This window comes from Chiloscyllium punctatum, chromosome 36, assembly GCF_047496795.1.
Source record: "Chiloscyllium punctatum isolate Juve2018m chromosome 36, sChiPun1.3, whole genome shotgun sequence".
NCBI classification, from domain to species: domain Eukaryota; kingdom Metazoa; phylum Chordata; class Chondrichthyes; order Orectolobiformes; family Hemiscylliidae; genus Chiloscyllium; species Chiloscyllium punctatum.
In genome coordinates, this window is record NC_092774.1 from 26,181,298 (window position 1) to 26,205,982 (window position 24,685).

Consider the following 24,685-nt stretch of genomic DNA (forward strand, 5'->3'; position numbering starts at 1 on the left):
CTAAGAGATGAAAGACTTAACAGCGATCTAGGTTTGTTCAATATATCCTATCAGTTGCATGACACTGTGATCTTTGCTATAGATTTAGTGTCTTATGATCCTGCTCCACAGATACCTGAAAAAGAAGCAGCACTTAGAAAGCTAGTGCTTCCAAATAAACCTGTTGGACGATAACCTGGTGTTGTGTGATTTTTTAACTTTGTCCACCCCCAGTCCAACACCGGCACCTCTGCATCATTTTCTTTACTATTGGTTAACACTGAGTTGTTTTGTCGTAAATGGATCCTTGGGACAGCCTTAATCCGGAGGAAGTATTGCCTCACTCAGCAATTTCAACCCATACCCTGTATCCAAGTAAGTTTCTCCCCACTCATTTGCTAGGGGTGGGGCCGGGATGGTGTGGGGTGGGAAAGACAGTATAGAATCAACCACACTGCTGTGGGTCTGGAGTCACATGTAGGCCAGACAGGGTAAAGGATGCAGCTGGGATGACTGAGAGCATCCTTTGCCACAACTGCTGTTTCCTTCCATAAAAAGGATGTGAGTGAATCAGATGGGGTTTTTCGCCCCTGCCATACCACCAAAAATGGTTTCATTGTCAAGATTCTGAACTCCTGATTTCTGACTGAATTCTATTTCCACCATGTGCCACAGTGGGATTCAAACCCAGTCATCGCTGGAACTGGGTTGATATCCAGTTGATATTGGCACTCTGCCATCACTCCTTCAATTCCCCCTGCGATGGTACATGAACTCACTAGTGCCTCTGCAGGTTGGAGGAGTGGGTGAAGCCCTTTCTGCACTCGGGGCAGCTGAAGGGCCTCTTCCCCCGTATGGACCTGTTGGTGCCTCAGCAGTACGGAGGAATCGCTGCTCCACCAGTCAATCATGAATTCGCTGGTGCCTCTGCAGATGGGAGGAGCGGGTGTAGGCCTTCCTACACTTGGGGCAGCTGAAGGGCCTCTCCCTGGTATGGACCTGCCGGTGCTTCACCAGGGCAGAGGAATTTCTGAAGGCATACTCACATTTGGAACAGCTAACGGGCCTCTTCCCCCATGTGGACATGCTGGTGCTTCAGCACGTCAGAAAAATAGTTGAAGGCCTTCCTGCACTCAGGGCAACTGAAGGGCTTCTCCCCAGTATGGATCTGCTGGTGCGTGCACAAGTTGCTCACCTGACTGAATCCCTTCCCACACTCTGGGCACGAGAACGGCATTTCCTCAGTGTGGATCCGCCAGTGGGTCAGCAGGATGGATGCCTGGGTAAAACACTTTCCACACATGGGGCAGGTGAAGAGCCTCTCCCCTGTGTGAATTCGCCAGTGCTTCAGCAGAATGGAGGAATTGCTGAAGATCTTCCTGCACTCAGTGCAGGGGAACGGTCTCTCCCCTGTGTGGACCTGCTGGTGGGTCTGCAGGGCGGATGAATTGCTGAAAACCTTCCTGCACACAGGGCAGGAGAACGGCCTCTCCCTGGTGTGACTGTGCAATGAATCTCCAGGGCAGATGGAGCACAGAAGCCTTTTCCGCAGTCGCCACACTTCCACCGTTTCTCCACAGGGCGGGATTCCTCAGGTTTCTCCATGGCCGTAGATTCAGCTGTACACAAAATCGTGTAGACCCCCTCCCCACCGTGAATTCCTCTTTCCAGGCAGTAGAGTTGTTTCAGGCTCCACACTCAGTGCGCTGCAACAGTAGGGTCTCTCATCCAGTCCCACTGATGCTGAAAATGTACTCAAACTGGAACCACAAAGCTTTGCTCCTTCTCACAGAATCATATTTGAAAATTGTTGCGGTTCTGATGGATTGAGAAACTGTCAGACATTGACGTCAAAATGAGGACTCCAGGCACTGCAGAGTCAGAGTCAAGAAGTGTGGCACTGGAAAAGCACAGTAGGTCAGGTAGCATCCAAGGAGCAGAAGATTCAATGTTTTGGGCATAAGTCCCTCATCTGTTGATTTTGAAACTTCTGTCTTCAGATCGTCAAATACTCTGTAAAGAGAGATTACAAACATCATCACTGTCAGTCCAGGGTAGAAATTCAGAACAAGCAATTCCACTTTCTGTGGAATATACTTTTCTTTTGTTATTCCACAAAATTGAAAGCGCCATCCCACTCTCTCTCCCCCTCTGTTCTCACTCCACTTTAACTAATTTTCCTGAAGGTGCTGATTCAGGATCTTACAGGGCATGAAAGTAAAAACGTCAAGAATGATGTCCGTCTGAATTTTGGATAACTCCACCTGAAAGTTAATATCTTTCACAACACAGTGATACTGCTGAGAGTGAGCAGGTCGGATCTTGGGAAGCAAAAAAAAGGGTGTGTCAATGCAATGCAGTTTCTTGAGGAACAACCAGAAATGAAATGGTTAACGTCCCCAGGGTAAAATGGGGGCAGGGGAATGAGGTGGAGACATCAAGGCATTAACACCAACACTAGAGAGAAACTAAACATACAGACGTGACAAACATTGTTGGTAAGCCAGGGTCATTGAGATATAAAGCACAGAGACAGAACCTTCAGTCCAACTCGTCCGTACAGAACAGATATCTCAAATCAATCGAGTTCCATTTGCCAGCACTTAGCCCACAACCCTTTAAACCCTTCCTATTAATTTTCCCCATTCAGATGCCTTTTAATTGTAATTGTACCAGCTTCCACCACTTCCTCTGGCAACTCATTCCTTTCACACACCACCCTCAATGAAAAAGTTGCCCTTTTGGTCTCTGAAATGATTACGCTCTAATTCTGGACTGCCCATCCCAAGGAAAAGATGTTGTCTATTTACCCTATCCATGCCCCTCATGATTTTATAAATCTCTATAAGGTCACCCCTCAGCCTCTGACGCTCCAGGGAAAACAGCCCCAGCCTATTCAACCTTTCCCTATAGCTCAAATCCTCCAATCCTGGCAATATTCTTGTAAATCTTTTCTGAACCCTTTCAAGTTTCACAACATCTTTCCAATAGGAGGGAGATCAGAATTGCACACAATATTCCAACAGTCGCTGTGGTTCTGTTGGAGAATGGTAATTTAATTCCAAAATGTTAATTCCTTCACGAGAAGGGAATAATTGGCAATGTAGCTGTGAGAGGCCCCTTGCAGATGAGTGAAGAACTGAGTGATAGAACCTTCCATTAAGATGGAGAGGAAGTTGATTCTGAGGCTGGGGACTTAAATCTAAAGCAAGGAAATTACAATGGCAGAGGCACAAACAGGCTGCAACAAATGAGGGAACATTATTGAAAGAAATGCAGCAGATCTGAAGACTGGAATGTTTCAACAAAATGATTGATTAAAAGGGGAAAATGGGATATGTGAAAACAAAAAAAAAGGATTAGTGAAAACAATTAGAATTAGAAACAGGCAAAGTTCTCGTGTGGAACAAAGAGATGGCAGGCCAATTAACCACATATGTTGCTTCTATCGTCACAGAGGGCGCAAGTAATGCCCCCAAAATGTTGGGGAACACATGGTCCATTGAGAGCAGAACTGAAGGAAATGAGTAGTTGTGGGGAAATTGATGGGATTAAAAGTTTACAAATCCCCAGCACCCGGTAATCCAAACTCCATGGTATGCACTGAGATAAGTCGTCCAATTGTTAAATCCTGGGCTGATGTTAGCAAGACTTACACACTTAACGCGAAGATCCTGGGGAGTGTTACTGAACAACCAGACCTCGGAGTGCAAGTTCGCAATTCCTTGAAAGTAGAATCGCAGGTTGATAGGATAGTGAAGAAGGCGTTTGGTATTCTTTCCTTTATTGGTCAAAGAGTATTGGGTACAGGAGTTGGGAGGTCATGTTGCATCTGTACAGGACATTGGTCAGGCCACCTTTAGAATACTGCATGCAATTCTAGTCTCTTTCCTATCAGAAGGATGTTGTGAAACTCGAAAGGGTTCAGAAAAAATTTACCAGGATGTTGCTGGGGTTGGAGGATTTGAGCTATTAGGAGAGGCAGAAAAGGCTGGGGCTGTTTTCCCAGAGCGACAGAGGCTTGCACGGGAGGGGGTTGGGGGAGGGGTGGGGGTGGGGGGGTGACCTTACACATGTTTATAAAATCATGAGGGTAATGGATAGGATAAACAGACAAGGTCTTTTCCCTGTGTGTAGGAGTCCAGAACTAGAGGCATAGGTTTAGAGTGAGAGGGGAAAGATTTTAAAAGGGACCTCAGGGGAAAGATTTTAAAAGGGACCTCAGGGGCAAGTGTTTCATGCAGAGGGTGGTGCATGTATGGGATGAATGTCAGAGGAAGTGATGGAGGATGGTACAATTACGGCATTTAAAAGGCATCTGGATGGGTATACGAACAGGAAAGGTTTACAGGGTTATGGGCCAAGTCCTGGCAAATGGGACACAATCACCTGATGAAGGAGCGTCGCTCCGAAAGCTAGTGTGCTTCCAATTAAACCTGTTGGACTATAACCTGGTGTTGTGTGATTTTTAACTTGGGACGAGATTAGGTTAGGATAACTGGTCGGCATGGACTAAAGGGTCTGTTTATGTGCTGCATGTCCCTACGATTTTACTTCAGGACTCTGAAATTGTTTGTGAAAACCACTTCAGTAATCTGCTCAGTTTTAAGACTACAATACATGGGAGCAGAATGAGGCCATTTGGCCCATTGACTGGTGGAGCAGACACAATCATGGCCAATATGTTTCTCGACCCCATTCTGCTGCCTTCTCCTCGTAACCCTTGATCCCCATACTAATCAAGGACCTGTCTATCCCTGTCTTAAATGCCTTCAATGACTTGGCCTCCACAGCCCTCTACAGCAACGAGATCCACAGATTCACCAAAATCTGGCTGAAAAGATTCCTGCTCATCTCATACTAAAGGGCATTCCTTCGCCCTGAGCCTGTGTCCTCTGGTCCTAGTCTCTCCTACTGTTGGAAACATCTTCTCTACATCCACTATATCCAGTCACAGAGCTGCACAGCACGGAAACAGATCCTTCAGTCCAACCAGTCCATGTCGACCATAATCCCAAACTAAACTTGTCCCATCTGCCTGCACTTGGCCCAATATCCCTCTAAACATTTCTTATTCATGTACTTATCCAAATGTCTTTTAAACTTTGTGACTGTAAGCACATCCACCACTTCCTCTGGAAGTTCATTCCACACATGAAGCACTCTCCGTGTAAAAAAAGTTTCCCCTTGTTTTGTTTTTAAATCTTTCTATTGTCACCTTTAAAAATACATCCCCTAGTCTTGAAAGCCCTCAGTCCAGGGAAACAACTCCTGACTTCATCGTACCTATATCCATCAAGATTTTATAAATCTCTATGATGAAGAGTCATCTGGACCTGAAACGTTAGCTTGCTCTCTCTACATGGACACTGCCCGACCCATTGTGATCTCCAGCATTTGTTGTTTTCAGGACGGATTCCAGGCATCTGCAGCAACGTGGTCCTAAATGTTTTACCCAGTTGGCTAGGTCTCCCCGGATCCATCGAGACTTAACCTTACTCAACAATCCACCGTGCGGCAGTCAATAAAGTTTCCACATTGTATCTCTTTCAGCGGCACATGGGCGGCACAGTGAATCAGTGGTTAGCATTGCTGCCTCACAGCACCAGGGGCAAAGGGTTTGATTCCAGCATCGGGCGACTGTCTGTGTGGAGTTTGTACATTGTTCCCCGCCCCGTGACTGCATGGGTGTCTTCCAGGTGCTCTGGTTTCCTCCCACAGTCCAAAGATGTGCGGGTTAGGGTGAATTGAGTGTGTTAAATTGCCCCATAGTCTTCAGGGATGTGTAGGTTAGGTATATTAGTTGGAGGTAAATGGAGAGTTATAGGAGTAGGGAAATGGGTGTGGGTGGGTTACTCTTCGGAGTATTGGTATGTACTTGTTGGGCCAAATGGCCTCATTCCGCCCTGTAGGGATCCCATGTGGTTCCCCACCCCCCTCCCCCATTTCCCATAGAGGAAGTGGGAACGGGAGAAATAAAGTGTTTTAAGTGGGAGGAGGATTCGGTGAGCGTGAAGCTAAAATTAAACGTAGTGCTTTTCTTGAACTCAAGCTGAGTGACTTGGTGGGGGAGTGGAAAAGGAAAGTACGGTGTCTCAGTGGTTAGCACTGCCACCTCACGGCACCAGGGACCCGGGTTCGATTCCAGTCTCGGGGGCGACTGTCTGTGTGGATATTGCACATTCTCCTACTGATGTCTGAGGCGGGTGTCCTTCCAGTGCGCCTGTTTCCTCCCACAATCACATAGATGTGCAGGTTCGGGTGAATTAGCTGCGCTAGATTGTCCATCGTGTCGAGGATGTGTAGGTTAGGTGCATTAATTAGGTGTAAATGTAGGGGAATGGGTCTGTGTGGGTTACCCTTCAGAGGGTCGGTGTTGACTTATTGCATCCACACCGTCAGGATTCAATGAAGGGGAGGGATTTTTGCAAACTGTGCTTTCTTCCTGTTCTGCTGCAGGGCCGCGCAGGTACAGTGCGGTCGAGCCGACCTGGCGCCCGCTGTCCGTATCGCCCCGTTGTGACGTCACAATGCGGACTCGGCCCTGTCAGTTTCAGAGGGAATCTCCCTCCCTCTGGACAACTCCTCTTGCCCCTCCCAGAATGAGAGAAAGAGAGAGAGAGAGGCAAGGGGGTGGTGGGGGAATCTGTTCACTTGTAGCAACTGGAGTGAATCCAGGGAGGGAGCAGACTCTGCAAACTTAATTACCCAGGTGAGGAGAGACGGAAGGAAGGGGGAGGGGGAGATTGAGAAGGGAGAAATATCTTATTTTTAAAATGCATCTGATTCCCACAAATGCAACAGGTACAAGTACAGCACATGCAATATTCCTCATTGCAGTTTCAAACCGGCTGCAATGGTTTTGCACCTTCGGTTCTTCCACCACCTTGGCTCCAGCGCATTTGGCTTCCTTCCCCTATCCCCATCCCTGGCCCGAGTCTTTGATGCTTCCAAGCTGACCCTCAAAAAAGTTCGGTTTGTCTCTCCATTCTTTCCCATTGTCTTTTGTGGGTTTTGAAATCTTTCCCAATCCTCTGAGTCTCGGACTTGGGAGTTTATGTTGTGGCTGTACAGAACATTGTTCGGCCACTTTTGGAATATTGTGTGCCATTCTGGTCTCCCTCCTATTGGAAGGACGTTGTGAAACTTGAAAGAGTTCGGAAAAGATTTACAACGATGTTGCCAGGGTTTGAGCTAAATAGGCTGGGGCTGTTTTTCATAGCGAGCCAGAGGCTCAGGGGTGACCTTGTGGACGTTTAGAAAATCATGAGACATTGATAAGGGAAATAGACAAGGTCTTTTACTGAGATGGGGAGTCCAGATCTAGAGGGTAATAGGTTAGGATGAGTGGGGGGAAATACTTAAATCGTACCTCAGGGGCAGCTTTTTCTTGCAGAGGGTGGTTGTGTAAGGAATGAGCTGTCAGAGGAAGTGGTGGATGCTGATATAATTATGACATCTAAAAGACATCTGAATGGGTGTAGGAAGAGTTGAGAGGGAAATGGGCCAACTGCTGGCAAATGGGACTAGATTGGGTTAGGATGTCTGATCAGCACAGACAGGTTGGAGTGAAATGTCCGTTTCTGTGCTGTATATCTCTATGACTCTTTGCCATGTCTCTAGCTGCAGTGCAGGTTAATCCTGAAGTTTCACTTTTTTTTAGAAAAGAAAAGAATGTTCTGCATAAAGTAGAATTGCTTGTTCTGAATTTCTACCCTGCACTGACAGTGATGACTTTGGTAATCTCTTTTTTTTCCAGAGTATTTGAAGATCTGAAGACAGAAGTTTCAAACTCAACAGATGAAGGGCTTATGCTTGATTCGTCAACACTCCTGCCCTTCGGATGATGCATTTCCAGCACCGCACATTTCGACTCTGACTCTCCAGTGTCTGCAGTCCTCACTTTCATGTCAATGACAGTCACTCAACCCCGTGGGGCTGAAACGATTTTCGACTGTGATTCTATGCTTTTTGGTTCCTATTTCAGTAAGTTTTCAGCATCAGTGGGACTAGATGAGAGACATTAGTGTTGCACCGCATTGAGGGTGGAGCCTGTAACAATTATACGGCCTGAAAAGAAGAATTCACGGTGGGGAGGGGCTGTGCATGCGTTTGTTTGCAGCTAAGCTTTGGCCATGGAGAAGCCAGAGGAATCCTGCCACGTGGAGAAACCGTGGAAGTGTGGTGACTGTGGGAAAGGTTTCTACGACCCGTCTGCCCTGGAGACTCATCGGCGCAGTCACACCGGGGAGAGGCTGTTCTCCTGCCCAAAGTGTGGCAAGGGATTTATCCGCTCCTCCCAACTCTTAGACCACCACCGGGTCCACAGTGGGGGGAGGCCATTCACCTGCCTGGAGTACGGGAACAGCATCACCCACTCCTCCCATCTGCTGACCAACCAGCGTGTCCATACCGGGGAGAGGCCCTTCCCCTGCTCTGAGTGCGGAAAGGCCTTCAACAAATCCTCCGACCTGTTGAAGCACCGGCGGGTCCACATGGGGGAAGAGGCCATTCAGTTGCCCCGAATGCGGAAAGGCCTTTAGCGATTCCTCTGCCTTGCTGAGGCACCGGTGGGTCCACACGTGCAAGAAGCCTTTCCCCTGTCCAGAGTGCAGGAAGGGCTTCAGCAGTTCCTCCTCCCTGGTAACACACCAGCGGATCCACACTGGGGAGAGACCATTCACCTGCCCGGAGTGTGGGAAGGGCTTAACTCAGCCCTCCCAACTGCTGACACACCAGCGGGTTCACACTGGGGAGAAGCCATTCGCCTGCCCTGTGTGTGGGAAGGGCTTTGCGGTCTCTTCCAACCTCCTGGCCCATCAGCAGGTCCACACGGGGGAGAGGCCCTTCAGCTGTCCAGAGTACGGGAAGGCCTTCAGCAATTCCTCCCACCTGCTGAGGCACCAGCAGGTCCACACCGGGGAGAAGCTGTTCTCCTGCCCAGAGTGCGAGAAATGCTTTAACGGCTCCTCCCACCTACTGACCCACCGGGGAGTTCACACAGGGGAGTGGCTGTTGTCCTGCCCTGAGTGCAGGAAGGGCTTCAGCAATTCTTCCGCTCTGCTGACTGAAGGGCGGGTCCATACAGGGGAGAGACCATCTAGCTGCCCCACGTGCGGTAAGAGATTCACACTTCCAGCAACTTGCAAAGATGCCAGCGGGGGAGCACCAGTACTCCCAACAATCAGATTCCGCCAGTGATGCTACTGTGTTCTAAACCTTCTAGCCATTCTGACAGTGGGTGCAATGGGAGAGTTGATGGGCTTTTTTTTATTTTTAGCTGGACTGCACACCGCCTTCACACCCCCCAACCACAACCCCACAGTGGCTCAGTGGTTAAAAATGCTGTTTCATAGCGCCATGGATCCAGGTTTGATTCTACTCTTAGGGTGACTGTCTGTGTGGAGCTTGCACATTCGCCTGCCATGTCTGCATGGGTTTCCTCCAGGTGTTCTGGTTTTGCTCCCACAATACAAAGATGCATAGGTTAGAGCGAATTAGCCGAGCTAAATTGTCGATAGCATAGAGGGATGTGTAGGTGTGGTACATTAGTTGGGGTAAATGTAGACTGGTCGAGAGTGTGGTGCTGAAAAAGCACAACAGTTTAGTCAGCATCTGAGGCACAGGAGAATCGACATTTCAGGCATAAGATCTTCATCAGAAATGATGCCTGAAACATTGATTCTCCTGCTCCTCGGATGCTGCCTGATCTGCTGTGCTTTTTCAGCACTACACTCTCGACCCTGATCTCCAGCATCTGCAGTCCTCACTTTCTCCAAGTAAATGTAGAATAATAGGGTTAAGAGAATGGGTCTGGGTGGGTAACTCTACAGAAAGTTAGTGTTGCCTTGTTGGGCCAAAGGGCCTGTTTACATTCTGTAGGGGTTCTGTGATTCCATGAACTTTGCTTCCAATGGGCAATGCTACCCATTGAATCTAGGACTACACGTTCCCACTGAAACAATCTGCAGAAACCTATGGCCATTCAGCCCATCAGGTCTGCTCCACCATTTGTTAGAAAGAAAAAAAATTGTGGTTGCTGGAATCCAAAGTAGGCAAGCAGGAGGCTGGGAGAACACAGCAAGCCAGGCAGAATCAGGAAGTGAAGTTAGCATTTCAGATATTAACCCTCCTTCAGGACTGAAGAAGGGTTCTTCCTGAAACATTGACTTCTGTATCAGAAACAATTTACCAGGATGTTGCCGGGGGGTTGGAGAGTTTGAGAAACAGGGAGAGGCTATTTGGCTGGGTGAGAGATTTAAAAGGGACATAAGGGGCAATGTTTTCACGCAGAGGGTAGTACGTGTATGGAATGAGCTGCCAGAGAAAGTGGAGGCTGGTACAATTATACCACTTAGAAGGCATCTGGTTTCAGACATGAACAGGAAGGGTTTAGACGGATATGGGCCAATTTACTGACAAATGGGACCAAATTAATTTAAGATGTCTTGTCAGCATGGTCCTGATGTAAGTTTTAAAATGGAGTCCAAGTAACTTTGAATAGTTCAGTCTTGTTGAACTCACCTCTTGAAAGGTTTCAAATGAATCCCTCCAAGTGATACTGTTTAAAAATGCTGTGTTGGACAAAATATCCCATTGAGTTCGACACAAACTCACAGCTGAAGACATCAGAAGTCACGCGACACAAAGTTATAGTCCAACAGGTTTATTTGAAATCACAAGCTTTCGGAGCATTGCTCCTTCTTCAATGCTGCTCCTTCATCACTTCACTGACAAAGGAGCAGTGCTCCGAAATCTCATGTGTTCAAATAAACCTGTTGGACCCTAACCTGGTGCCATGTAACTTCTGACCTTGTCCAGCCCAATCCAACACCAGCACCTCCAGATAAGGGTTGACTAATGAGATTGGATTTTATTCAGTGAGATGCTCATCTGAAAACTCAAAACTGTCGGAGCGACAAAGAGACGCAAGTCAGTGCTACAGCATGGAGGCAGGCCCATCGGCCCAAACTGGTCCATGCCATCCAAAACGTCCATCAACAGTAACTTGGCCACTATCCTTCTAAGCCTTTCTTCTCCATGTATTTGACCAAATGTCTTTTAAATGTTGTTAATGTATCCACCTCAACCAATTCCACTGGCAGCTCATTCCATATGCAAACCACACTAAAATTTTTGCCCCGCATATTTGTTCAATTTCTCCCCCTCACTGTAAAAATGTGCCCCCAGTCTTGAAATCCCCCACCCTAGGGAAGAGACAACAACCCTTAACCCTATCTATAACCCTCTCGGTTTTATAAACTTCCCCTCTCAACCTCCTCTGCTCCAGGGGGAAAACATCCCAGCCTTGATTCCAATTTGTTAATAATGGCGCAGTGATGAGTCCAGCTGTGTGTGTGTCAAGGATCTCTCATTTCTAAGCCAATGCAGTGCCTCTTTAGTTTACCTGATCTTAAAACGAATGGTACCCCATTCATTTAAAACATCTATGGTTTCTTTGCAAAGTCAGCCCTCATCAGAAAACAGCCAATGGCGTCTTACATTCCCAGAGGCTGCTTCTGACCAGATTCGTACGCTCTGTTTTGAGATGTAGGAGTAAAACTTCGCAATAAAAGATTAATGCAGCCTTTGTTCATGACTCATTATTAAACACACTTTCTCGATTTACAGGTGTGATTGAGAGGCTTCTCTGAATTAGTCGACGTGATTGTAACAAGTTGTGAAACATGAATGGGTTCTGAAAAGATTTACAAAGATGCTGCCAGGGTTGGAGGGTTTGAGCTGCTGCAAGAGGCTGAAATAGACTGGGGCTATTTTCCCTGGAGTATTAGAGGCTGAGGGGTGACCTTACAGACGGTTTTGCTGTAGAAGTGTTTTAGAAAATAAATCTCAAACCTTTTTCCGATTGTTGCCTTTGCCAATATCCGTTGGACATTAGTGAAGTCCCTAAGCCCAGACAAATCGGACCCTCTGTCTTTTCTATCAAAAGGCCGTAAAGTTAGCAGGCCATGATAATGACTTTTCAATTTAGCCAATCAATTAAATCAGGTCCTTTGCCTACCAAACCTATTAAATTTAAATCTGATGGCTTTGACAACACAGGACCAATCCTATCGTAAAAAATTGATATGGCATCAAGAGTATAAAAGAAGAGGGCAGTTGGACAGAGCCCCAGAGCTAACTCCCCATTGCTGGAGCTAAAAGTCCTCAGCACTAGAGAGAAATCAGCTCTGACAGTCATCTGTGACTGAAAGAAAGCATCATTTCCAAAAAAGACAGAACAGCAGGAATTAGAGGAGGCATTCCTGACAAAAGATTCAATGAAAGGAGGTATAAAATATTCTGGAAGACAAGTAACCTGGCTGTACTCTGAGAGACTAAATTCTATTTTTTGTTATATTAGTGGGTCTTGTATTTATTGGAACAGCAAATGACAAGAATCCTGTTTTATAACAAAATAGTCAGTAGTTTGAAGGGATTTATTCAGTTAATAGTTTAGTTCAGTTGTTCACAATTCAAGTTGGATACATGAATTGCTTTTTGTTGATTTTAAAGTGTCAGGGATTTATTTTATTTTTAAGACTAGAGCAGATTACACCACTTTTCACACTAATTTTATAGATTATAAGGCAACGCGCTCCTCTTTTGATGTTTTGGATTCAGATCTGAGAGAGGAGGAGGGTCAGCATTCGCTGTAACAGTATTGACGTGCCGTCCTGCTGAATGCAAAGGAGTCATTATTAATCCCAGCCTCTCACTCTGGTTGAGGGCAAATCGCCTTAATTTGAATACTGACTCAGAAACTGCACAACCAACTGTTGAAACAACGATTTACACATTATTGCAGGTAGCAACCAAAAATAAAACCTCTCAAGTAAGCAAGTTTAGCCTCACCGCCCCCGCCCCCCCCCCCCCCCATCTTGGCTATCACCCAATTGATGACAGAATATAACAGGGTTTCCACTGACAGTGCCCACTTCTGGAAGTTTACAAGGGTTTGATGCAGTGTTGTTCTTCCAAGTACTGCTCTTTAATCATTCTGGAGTTGAATTCTAGTGGAGTTCCCTCGCTTTCAAATTTGTGTGACGTTTCTTTAGATTCTAACACGCTTCCCTACACTTTTGGAGACCTCCGGTCTGAGCTTACCTTCGTTTCCTTGAGGGTTTGCCGCCTGTTTGAAACAGCCTGTCCTGCAATTAAACCCCTTTAAGTCAGGGTCTTCCTTCTACAGGCAGAATTAATTGTCCTTTTGTCACACAGTTATTAAATACCATTACTCATCTGTCCAAAGAAACAGCTCGTTGTTCTGCCTCCTCCTTCGCAGCAATGGTTAACGTATGTTGTTTGTTAACTCCCTTGTAGCAGTTTCTCATTGGACCTAATGTTTCTTGGTTCAGGAAGAGTTATTGCTGCCTCATGAAGTTATCAATGTTCTGGAGTTTACAGGACCACACCACATTCCTCTCTGTCTCCTCCAGGAATAACGATTGCTCCTGAGATACTCGCAGTTCCTGACATCCCTTGGTATCCCCATGTCAGGAAATCACTGGTGCTGCCCTGACACCAGACAGTCACCGATGGAACAGGATTATGGGGAGAAAATGCAGAAATCCGAAGTGTAAAGAGACTTGGGAGTTTGAGTCCAGGATTTTCTCAAGGTAAACTCGCAGGTTGAGTCAGTAGTTAGGAAGGAAAATGCAATGATGGCATTTATTTTGGCAGGACTTGAATACAAAAGTAGGGATGTACTTCTGAGACTATAAGGCTCTGATCAGGCCACATTTGGAGCACTGTGCGCAGTTTTGGGCCTCATATTTAGTAAGGATGTATTGGCCCAGGAGAGTGTTCAGAGGAGATTCACGAGAATGGTCCCTGAAATGAAAAATTTAACATAGGAGGAACCTATGAGTACTCTGGTATAATCGATGGAGTTTAGAAGGATATGGGGGGTTGCATTTGAAACCTACAGGACACTGAACGGCCTGGACAGAGTGGATGTTGGGAAGGTTGTTCCATTGATAGGAGAGACTAGGACCCGAGGGCACAGCCTTAGAGTAAAGCGAAGACCCTTTAGTTGTGAGATAAGGAGAAACTTCTTCAGCAAGAGGGTGGTGTATCTAAGGACTTCGCTGCCACAGAAGGCTGTGGAGGCCAGGTCATTGAGCATATTTAAGATGGAGATAGAAATTTCTTGAGTATCAAGGGTTACGGGGAGAATGGGCTTGAGAAACTTAACAGCCACGTTAATGGTGGAGTAGACTCAATGGGCTGAAAAGCCTAATTTCAGCTCCTATTGTCTTATGCTGATGTGTGGAGGGGTGAGGAGGGGGCAGAGAGATGAAGAGGGGAGTAGCATTAAGGGGAAGCTGGATACAGACACGAGGGAGAAAGGAAGAGAAGGAAATATAAGAATTGTATAATAAATGACAATAAATGACTTGCATGCAGAGGGATCTGAGCATATAGATCCCTGAAAAAGTGGCAACAGAAGTCGGTATGGTGGTCAAGAAGGCACACAGTACGCTTGCCTTCCCTGAGTGTAAGAGTTGGCAAGTTGTGTAACAGCTACTTATTCCAGCCACATTCAGAATATTGTATGCAGTTCTGATCAGCACGCTGCTAGAAGGACGTGGACGCTCCGGGAGAGGGTGCTTTAGTCAAGGGTTAATGTTGAGTAATAGGAGTAGGGGAATGAGTCTGTGTCGGTTACTCTTCAGAGGGTCAGTGCGCACATGTTGCGCGAATGGTCTTTTCCACACTGTAGGAATTCTATGATACTCAGAGGCTTTTTTATTCCCCAGGGTGAAAAGGTCAACTACAAGAGGGCACAGGTTCAAGGCGAGAGGAGCACAGTCTAGGGGAGAAGTTGAGGGAGGGGGAAGAAGGCTTTTCGCAGAGGAGTGATGGTTGGTGGAAGCAGGCACCTTAACAATGCTTAAGGTGTATCTTGACAGACATGAATGGGAGGCGAACAGAGGGGTAAATACCGCACATGGGCAATAAATAGCAGGTCCAAGTGAGGATTCAGAATTGGCACAGGCTTGACGGGGTGCCTAAACCAATAAGGGCTTGTGACTGTGCTGTATTGTACAGATGCAGGTTTTCCCCACTATCCGAAACCTTTCATAAGGCAAAATAGCGTAAAGCGAAGAAGCAATGAATATTAATTCATTTATATTGTAGTCAAATGTTTTGACTACTTTTTAAGGTTAAATTTAGGGGGTCAACTGTTACATGGATACTATCTCTGAGGGGCTGAAATTCATGCCTGTCAAGATTCATACCACATCATAAGCAGAAGCACAACTGATGAATAAAGCAAAAACAAAACCTAATTATGGTAATTCTGAAAACTGAGTGGAACATACAGACAACGGACTGGAAGACGAGAGCAGAGCCGAACAACCGACAGACTGCAAAGCTGGAGTGGAACATGACGGCCATCACACTGTCTCACAAACATTGGTCTCTTGTCTTATGAAGAACTAGAGTCGACGTTTACTTGATCTGACTACTTTTCACAACACTTGCAAAAAAAATCAAACACACCCAATTTCCCATGCATGGAGAACAGGAAATATACTAAAGAAGTTTTTTTTAAAAAAGCTTTCCAGCATTTAGGCACAACTATACATATGCACATGTCCATATAAGTACTGGGTAGGTTAATTCTTTGGAAGATAACAATCACAAAGAAGTGAAGCTCTTCAACAAGATGCTGGATTTGGTAGAAAGGTGAATTAGTACCCCAACTCCCCTCCCTCCATCACATCACTGGGCAAGACAAAACCCTAGGATCTAAATAACATACCTACACACACACACAATCCTACCCAATGACTACATGTGGCCACATTTTACGTGCGATTACCTCAAATCACAATTATAAAACATAACCATAGAGGTTTACACAGGCTCTCGTACACAATATTGCCTGTGACTTTGTACAGCGCTCTGTGAAGTGATGCAAATCCCATGATGATAGTATTTTATATCCAAATGTGTTAAATAACATTGTATATCTTATAAAAAGAAGTATATGTACACACGTTATACACAATTGAATATCGGAACAGTTCAGTCAGATGGTATAGCCTGCCCTCCTACATGGATTATAGAAGGTGTATGGAGAATTAGATGGTGATTCTAATATAAATTATGTTTGTTTTAGGAATGGGAGTGATTGTGGCTCCAGGTTAATGGTGATCCGCCTTATCCCCCGGGTTCCCCCTCAGCCCAGCCCGGTACCTGGTAGAGTGAAGCCGCGGGTAGCTCCAGGGACACGGTCCAGCACAGCACCGAGTGCAGCCTCTCCTCCAGCTTGTGATCCGCGCCGGACTTTACCCCCCGCCGCCGCCGCCGCCGCTCCTCCACCTCCCGCCGCGGGCGCCGGCTCTCTCTCCTCCACCGCCGACATTTTTAAATTTGTTTTCTCGTTCACCCGGTAACCGTCACCTCCCCCTTCCCGGGCCCCGGAAATTATACAAAAATAAACAATAAACCCCCCACCACCGGGGGACTGTCTCCTTTTCTTCACAACTTTTGTTTGAAAAGTTCCGGCTTTGATTTGAAATGTATTTTAAAGGTATTTTCTGAGGTAAACGATGCCTGTCTGCCCCCCTCCCTCCGTCAGAAACCGCCCGCTGAGTCGATGAGAAAACCGCAGCCTCGCGCCGCCATCTTTGTTTTTCTTCTTCACTCCGTCTCCTCCTTCAGTGACGCGCGTCATCCACATCCCGCCCAATCAGAGCGCACCTTACTCCACCTGACCAATGGGTGGTCGGCGCTGGTTGTTACTGACAGATCTTGTGTCCAATTGGCAATTTGGGATTTAAAAAAAAGGCGGGAGCCACAGTTTCTTTTCCCTGGGGTTGCACATCTCATTCCCTTTGCTTTTTCTCCTCGCAAGGGCGAAGCGGGACCCAAACTAGAGGGGACAGGTTCAGGGTGAGAGGGGAAAAAGTTTTAAGAGGGTCCCAAGGATTAGAAACAAAAAAGTGCGAAAGTTAATTCACCTCAAGAAAAACCCTCTCTCACGACCTGAACAAAATAGATTGTTCACAGCCTATTACTCACTAATCAGGAAAAAATGTTGTGAAACTTAAAAACAGTTCAGAAATTATTTATAAGAAGGTTGCTAGGGTTGGAGGGTTTGAGCTACAGGGAGAGGCTGCATTGGCTGGGGCTGTTTTCCCTGGAGCATTGATGGAGGTTTATAAAGATCACGACAGGTATGGATAGGACAAAAAGATAAGGTTTTTTTTTCCCTGGGGCGGAGGAGTCCAGTACAAGAGGGCATTAGTTTTGAGTGAGAGGTGCAAGACTCAAAAGGGCCCCAAGGGGCAACTTTTTCATGTATAGGTTGGTGTGTGAACTGAATGAGCTGCCCGAGAAAATGGTGAAGGCTGGTACAAATACAACATTTAAAAGGCATCTGGATAGGTACATGAATAGGAAGGTTTGGAGGGATATGGACAAAGTGCTGGCAAATGGGACTAGATTAATTTAGGCTATCTGGTCAGCACATACAGAAGGGTTGTTTTTGTGCTCTACCGTGGGCGGCACGGTGGCGCAGTGGTTAGCACTGCTGCTTCACAGCGCCAGAGACCCGGGTTCAATTCCCGCCTCAGGCGACTGACTGTGTGGAGTTTGCACATTCTCCCCGTGTCTGTGTGGGTTTCCTCCGGGTGCTCCGGTTTCCTCCCACACTCCAAAGATGTGCAGGTCAGGTGAATTGGCCATGCTAAATTGCCCGTAGTGTTAGGTAAGGGGTAGATGTAGGTGTAGATGTAGGGGTATGGGTGGGTTACGCTTCGGCGGGGCGGTGTGGACTTGTTGGGCTGAAGGGCCTGTTTCCACACTGTAAGTAATCTAATCTAAACTCAATGGTTCTATTTCTAGAAAGCCAGAACCAATTTCACAAGACTAGGATTAGGCCATTCGCCCCTTACACACTGTCTTCAACTGTGGCCTAACTGAGCATACTTCAATTCAGTTAGGCTTTATAAAAAAATCTTAAAGCAAAGGAACACTTAGGAGGCAGCGATTATAATATGGTAGAGTTCAGTGTGCAGTTTGAAAGAGAGAAGGCAAAATTGGTGTTACAGTTAAATAAAGGTAATCGCAAGGGCAATGAGAGAGGAACAGAAAAAAATTTATTGGAAGTAGAGCCGAGTGGGGAAGACAGAGTAACAATAGCAGGAATTTCTGGGTGTAATTGAGGACACAGTATAGAGGTTCATCCCAAAAAAAAGAAAGATTATCAGGGGAGGGGGGTGAAGAAGATAGCCATGGCTGACAAAGGAAGTCAGGAAATATATCAACGAAAAAGAGAGAACCTACAAAGTAACCAAGAGCACTGGGAAATCAGATGCTTGGGAAGACTACAAAAACAAACAGAAGATAACAAAGAGAAATAACGAAGGAGAGGATCAAATATGAAGGTAAGCTAACCAGTAATGTTAGAAATGATAGTAAAAGTTTTTTGCAATACATAAGAAACAAACAAGAGGCAAAAGTAGAGATTGGGCTGCTCCAAATTGATGCAGGAAGGTTAGTGATGGGAGATAAGAAAATAGCTGAAGAACTTAATAAATACTGTGTGTCAGTCTTCACAGTGGAAGACATGAGTAATATCCTAACAATTAAGGAGCGGTAAGGGACAGAATTGAGTATGGAAGCCATTACAAAAGAGAAAGTGTTAGAAAAGCTAAAAGGTCTAAAGATTGAGAAATCTCCTGGTTCTGAGGGACGTGGCTGAAGAATTAGCAGAGGCGTTGGTTGTAATCTTTCAAAAATCACTGGAGTCAGGGAAAGTCCCAGGTGATTGAAAAATGACTGTCGTAAGTCCTTTGTTCAAGAAAGGATCAAGACAAAAGATGGAAAATTATATGCCGATTACCCTAACCTCAGTTGTAGGTAAAAGTCTAGAATCCATCGTTAAGGTTGAGATTTCTAAATTCTTGGAAGTGCATGGTTGGATTAAAATAAGTCAGCATGGATTTAGTAAGGGGAGGTCGTGCCTGACAAACCTGTTAGAATTCTTTGAAGAGTTAACAAGTAGGTTAGACTTGGGAAACCCAGTGGATGTCATCTACCTAGATTTCCAAAAGGCCTTTGATAAAGTGCCTCATGGGAGTGTGCTGAGTAAGGTGTTTGAGGTGAACTACTGACATGGATTGAGCATTGGCTGCCTGACAGAAGGCAGAGAGTTGGGATAAAAGGTCCTTTTTAGGAATGGCAGCCGGTGACAAGTGGTGTCCCGCAGGGCTCAGTGTTGGGGCTGCAGCTGTTGCACTTTAGATGTTCATGATCTGGATAAAGGGACTGGGGGCATTCCCACGAGGTTTGCTGATGACACAAAGTTAGTGGTGTAAATATATGGCTGACTGAGTGTAAATATACTCGGCATTCGGAAGACTTGAGATGCTCCGTTATGCGCACGCGCAGAAGGAGGTCACGTGGTGCTCCGTTTCGCTGGCGAGGAAGTCACGTGGTGCTCAGTTTCGCGGGCAAAACAAGGTCACGTGGGGTCGGACATCCGGGAATGCAAGGAGGTGGAGAATGGAGTCAGATCAACAGCCACTCAGAAGATAATCCCACCTCAGTGATTGCAGGACGTTTTTTAATTATATAAAAAGACTGGGTCAGGGACAGAAGGGTGTGGTATTTTCTGAACTGACACACTATATAGTTTGTCAGGGACGGAAAGGTCTAGACCCAGAGCTCTGTACGCTTTATCCATTTACTGCTAAAATAAATTAAGAGTGTGAGACCGAATATCTTCTCCTATTGTTTCGTTTAAAGAACACGCAGGACTGGGCTCACACATAGAAGAAAGTAAGCTGGTAGATTGAGCCAAAGTCCAACAAGTTGGTGACCCCGACGTGATGAAGATGGAGAAGTGACGGAAAAGAGAGAAAAATAGAAACAATGGATAACTGACGTTTGATGACAACAACAAGCGGCACCACATAAAAAAAAGTGAGCAGACACCTGTTTATATTGAAGTTCTGCAATTGGAAATACTAAATTGATTGGAAATACTAAATTGATACTGCAAGTGTCCTAGTAATAGTAAATGGATAAAGTATTGATATAGTACGTACGGGTTTAAAGTCCCATGGGGTTAGAGTCCCCATGAAAGCAACAAAGTTTAATATGTACAGGTTTAAAGTCCCTTGTGGTTAGAGTCCACATAAAAGCAACAAGGTACTTAAGTGTGAGGTGGTTTAAAGTCCATTGAGCAGGATCTCACAAATTGTGGTGTATGATTGATGTGTTGTATGTTTTAAAACTTATATTGGGGAATGTACAGAGGGTGGCAGAAAAGCCAGTAGTGTCTTGAAGACAGGGACGGTGGTGTCTCAGCGAGAGAGAGTTGGCAGTGGAAACCTAACGGGGGTGACAATGGCACTGCTGTTAAATCTCGCTGAAAGGGTCAGTTGCTCGGGTGTACTCCATACAAACTGACTGGCCACCGGATTTGTCTTTGGTTGGGTTAGTTGCTCGGTTATATTATATCCAAACCAATTGACTGCTGATGGGAGGATTAAAACAAAAATATGTAAAATGCAAGGGGAATTTGATAAAGAGTGTGAGGAATACGGAGGATGTTCTTTCGACTCAATGTTGCCCGTAAAACAGCAGTGGGGTAAAGTAGAAGTCAGTTAGTTAGTGGGCTTGCAAAGGACAAACAAAAAACAATGATGGAGAAATATGATAAGATTTGGGAAGAATTACAACAACAAGGCAAAGTCCCTAAAGATGAGGAGAGGGAGCAATTGTCACAGTTTTTAGGAAAAGCAGAAGAGCAAGCTAAATTAGAAGTTGAAGAGCACATGAAGGGAAAGAAAGGGTCAATATTAGTTAGAAGAAAGTGGACAAAAGGCGGCGAGGAGAAAGAAGAGAGGAGGATCCATCTGCACAACATGACGTTAGCCTGTATAGCGGTGGAAACATTACAGAAGAGGGTGGGTGGTACCTCTAAGACAAAACTGGTGAAGGAGACAGAAAAGGCAGGACCATCCGTGCCATTATATCCTAAATTGCCTGGGGTACAATCACCGCCCCCATATCCTGTAACACAAATGCCACTCATGTATGTTCAAGAAGGGGTGTTGGGTGTGCAAGAAGTAGGAACAAGAGAGTACGAAGCAGTAAAAGAGAGACTTGCAGAAGCAGTAGAAGAAAGCATCAGAAAGGTGGAAAAACTAACACTAGAAGCTGAACAGAGAGTTAAAGAAGCGGAGGAGGCAAGCAGGGTGATAATGACGTACAGCAGAAACAAAGATCAGTTGAAACAGGGGAGACATTCATTATTGGAAGAGCCAGATGTTCACTCGACACCGTATAGTGTTGAGAGCGAAAGGAGGGGAAGATTACATAGCTCAGGTCAGTTACTAGATGACATGTTCTCAGACAGAAGGAGAGATTTGAGGGAAGAACGAGATAGAGACAAATTGGATGGTCGGGGGGGGAAAGAGAGAGTCTAAAAATAGTACAGACATTGAGGACGAAGAATCCCTGACAGAGGATGACCCACACACCTACCCCGTCACTTTGAAAGGCTCACTCACAATGCATACCAAACATGGCCCTCCAATGAAGCCCCTACCTGAACCAAGTTACAACCTGCGTCACAGAGACACATTACGACAACCCATACAATATCAGCACCACCAAATGCCATTAATTTACAGAGGCTCTTATTTGGGGGATACTTATCAGTCCTTCACATATACTGACATGAACTGCATCCTGGATAAAATGCCCCCACCCAAGGAGCGAGGTGGGCCCTGGATGACTAAATTTTGCCAATATACACTAGGGCACAAGTTAGCTATGGGCGATTGAAGAGCATTGTTGGGCAAGCAATTGAATATGTGGGAAATACAGCAGATTGAAGCGTCTGTGGGGACCACCTTACAACCTGATTCGGAACCGTTTGTGCAGCATGCCACCTGTGTGGGAAGGGCAATGAGGGATAGATTTCCGATTCCACCGGGAGCGATGCACTCACTCACCTTCACAATGAAGGAGGGTGAGGATATGCCTGCCTTCTTGGCTCGGTGTAAGGGCACGTGGACAGATACTGTGGGGAGCCATCCAGGGTCAGGTCAGCTACAGACAACGTTATTTAGGAATGCCGTTATGGCAGGGATGCCTAAGGAAGTAAAAGAGGCAATGGAGAGTAATCCTGATATCCCAGGTTGTTCTACAGAACAGTGGGAGAAACACTTAACGCACTACATGAAGCGTTACAGGACAAAACAGGATGAAGATAAACACAGCAACAAGTCAGCTCAAGTGCAGTTGCTGAAGTTACAGCTCGATGAGGCTAGAAGGAAGGCTAATGATACAAAGAAGGCCTCCCAAAAGACGACTAATCAGATGGTTCAGCAGCCGTCGCCACAAAACAGCCTCCCGAGTCTAGACCCAACACCTGATTGGATGCCACCCTACCCCCACTATGGTGGCAGGCCTATTGGTGTTCCAGGAGGAATGCGTGGTAGCGGAAGGGGCCGCGGAGGACCAAGAGGTCAGCCACCCAACACCTGTTTTGAATGTGGCCAACCCGGGCATTGGAGAAGGAATTGTCCCATGCTGTGGGGACCCCAGGGATTGATCCGAGGACAGTATGTCCGCTCAAGTCAGCCTCCTGTTCAACAGGCTGCTCAGCCTTACCAAGCCCCAAATGCAGCTGCAGCCCCGGTACAAAGTCAGTACCCCCAAACCATGCCGGAAGGGCAGGGGTACGAATATTGACGGGGGCCCGAGAATCTAGGGGCATGTGGGGTTGGCAGACCCCCACATGCAAATGAGGGTAATGGACAAGAATCTGTCTTTTCTGGTTGACACGGGTGCAAGATTTTCTACCATCGCTTGTGACATCCCTCGGTCAAACATGTCATCCTCCAGCGTCCAGTTAGTAGGGTTCTCGGGTAAACCAGAAAATCTGCCTTTGACATCGCCACTGATCACATCAGTGGCCGGACAGACCTTCCGTCACCGGTATATTTCATCACCTTCATGCCCTGTCAATCTGATGGGCCGTGACTTGCTGGTGAGAGGTGGGGTCTCGGTTCTGTGCGGACCAGACGGACTGGTAGTGACCTTTCCAAATGGCTACTCTGTCAACTCTATGACAATGATTCACTCTGGATCCAAAATGATGCTATCAGCGGATACATCACCAACGGCAGAAGGGCAGTGGGCAGATAGATACTGGGGACTTCTAGAACCCGAAAACAGGCAGAACAACGGTATACAGTCTTTATACAACCAATGGCGACCCTGGGTTCAGATGCTGCATCCCTATGCTCCTCCTGCAGATCCCCTTCATGTTACCCTGTATTATGATAGAGATGATAATGACATCTATCAGCACTTAGAAGGGACTCAATGGGATATTTCCTCTAGTTGTATTCTGATAGGGAAAGAAGGTGTGGCGGGTGTTGTTGAACTGACTGAAGAACAGTTGGAACGGTATGAGATGTCTGAAGAAGCTATACCTCATGTCACATTGGCCGTGCATGCAGAATATCAGGCCAAGGATCTGGGACCTATGTCCAAACGTTTGATGGCGCTAACTGATTGGGTTTGGACTCAGCTACTCTGTTTACAATATTCACCATCAGAGGAAGCCTACAGAATTATGTACAGGACAACTGATAAGGTACTGCTGGAACATAGGCAGATTGAAAGGTTTCATGGCAGGGAGAAAACAGACCATCCACAGGCTGCAGCGATGCTTAACACTCTACCAGATACCTTGTGGTCAGCAGGTTCAACGGACGTTAATCACTGCAAACACATTACACCAATCACATTCGATTTAATAGTCTGTGGACAGGCATGTAGTTCTGAGGAGGTGGGGAGTCTGCATAAAGATCTGGACAGTTTAGGAGAGTGGTCCAGGAAATAGCTGATGAAATTCAATGTAAGCAAATGCGAGGTCTTGCACTTTGGAAAAAAAGAATACAGGCATGGACTATTTTCTAAACCGTGAGAAAATTCATAAAGGGATCTGGGACTGCGAGTCTAAAGGTTGACTTGCAGGTTGAGTCAGTGGTTAAGAAAGCAATGTAATGTTGTCATTTATCTCAAGAGGGTTGGAATGTAAAAGCAGTGATGTGCTACTGAGACTTGAGAAAGCTCTGGTTAGGCCCCATTTAGAATACGGTGTCCAATTTTGGGCTCCACACCTGAGGAAGGACATAGTGGCACTGGAGCATGTCCAGCGGAGATTCACACGATGATCTCTGGTATCGTAGGCCTAACATACAATGAATGGCTGAGGATCCTGGAATTATATTCATTAGAGTTTAGAAGGTTGAGGGGAGATCTATTAGAAACTTACAAGATAGTGCATGGCTTAGAAAGGGTGGACGCTGGTAAGTTTTTCCATGAGGCAGGGAGACTAGGACCCATGGGCATAGCCTGATAACTAGAGGGGTCAATTTAGAATGGGGGGCCGGAGGGAAATTTGTTCAGTTGTAGCAACTGGACTGAATCCGGGGTGGGGAAAAGAGGAATGAGCTCTGTTCACTTGTTGCAACTCGATTTAATTCAGGGAGGGACCAAACTCTGGTGTGTCTCTTAATTACCTGGGTGAGGAGACGGAAGAATAGCGTGGGACTGTTTTCCCTTGCACGCCAGAGTCTGAGGGGTGACCTTGTAGACTTACATAAGATTAATTTATAAGACTAATCGGCAATCTAGTTTTGATCAATACGCCGCATCA

General features: G+C 46.1%; 1 protein-coding gene and 1 long non-coding RNA gene across 2 annotated transcripts in view; one reads left to right on the forward strand and one right to left on the reverse strand.

Moving 5' to 3' along the window:
- Positions 1-17,139, reverse strand: part of LOC140460926 (uncharacterized) — a 35,812-nt gene extending 18,673 nt beyond the window's left edge. Inside the window, exons 1-2 of the long non-coding RNA XR_011954394.1 lie at positions 16,189-17,139; positions 1,175-1,992 (exon numbers count right to left, since the gene is read on the reverse strand). This is a non-coding gene — a long non-coding RNA (uncharacterized lncRNA). The remainder of the gene's footprint in view (positions 1-1,174; positions 1,993-16,188) is intronic.
- LOC140460903 (uncharacterized) overlaps positions 1-24,685 on the forward strand; it is a 261,829-nt gene that overhangs the window by 24,789 nt on the left and 212,355 nt on the right. The gene's annotated exons all lie outside the window — the stretch shown is intronic.